The 929-nt window shown below is 41.3% G+C and overlaps 1 non-coding gene across 1 annotated transcript; it reads left to right on the plus strand.

Moving 5' to 3' along the window:
• The first annotated feature begins 493 nt into the window (after nt 1-493).
• On the plus strand, nt 494-600 carry LOC127088379 (small nucleolar RNA R71). The gene has a single exon (XR_007790218.1). It is a non-coding gene; the product is annotated as a small nucleolar RNA R71 (small nucleolar RNA).
• The last annotated feature ends 329 nt before the right edge of the window (nt 601-929 follow it).

Here is a 929-nt window from a genome sequence, read left to right on the forward strand (position 1 = left end):
CAGAGGTGCATTATTTTGAATAGGGTTATTGTTTTTATAGGAGAAGTTAGGGTGATTCCTCCATCCAGGATCATAGGTATTCGAGTATGGGTTCCCTTGGGTGTAGTTCACTTGCTCAGAGTGGGTTTCGTTCAATAGACGGCATTCGGTAGATTGGTGTCCTTTGGCTCCACATATCTCACAATCCGACGAAACTGCGGCTACAGTATTCGGGTTTATGTATATATGCTCGACTTTAAGGGCTAATGGGTCCATTTTAGCTTGCATCATGTCTATAGAGCTTAGTTCATGCACTCCTCCTTGGGCTTCCTTCTTCTTAATTGTCGCTCGTTCGACTTCCTATGATTGATGGTTTTGAGCCATGTCTTCAATGAGGGCACTAGCTTCAGGATAAGGTTTGTTCATCAGAGCACCGCCTGCGGCAGCGTCGATGGTCATCTTTGTGTTATAATGAAGTCCATTATAGAAGGTTTGAATGATTAACCAATTTTCTAAACCATGATGTGGGCATGCTCGTAACAACTCTTTATATCTCTCCCAAGCTTCGAACAGCGATTCTCCATGGTTTTGGGTAAATCTAGTTATATGGTTTCGAAGAACGGCGGTCTTACTCGGGGGAAAATATCTAGCAAGAAAAACTCTTCTAAGGTTATCCCAAGTTGTAATGGAATTGGGTGGAAGGGAATCTAACCATGATAGGGCTTTATCTCTGAGGGAAAAAGGAAATAATCTTAAACGTATTGCCTCAGGAGAAGCTCCATTGGTTTTAAAAGTATCTGCTAATTGAAGAAATATTTTTAAATGTTGGTTTGGATTCTCGGTAGCGAGACCCGCGAATTGTCTCTGTTGCACTAGTTGTAACAGGGATGGGTTAAGTTCAAAATTATTAGCTGGTATGATTGGGTTTACTATACTAGAACTAGGTTCTT

This window comes from Lathyrus oleraceus, chromosome 5, assembly GCF_024323335.1.
Source record: "Lathyrus oleraceus cultivar Zhongwan6 chromosome 5, CAAS_Psat_ZW6_1.0, whole genome shotgun sequence".
NCBI lineage: Eukaryota > Viridiplantae > Streptophyta > Magnoliopsida > Fabales > Fabaceae > Lathyrus > Lathyrus oleraceus.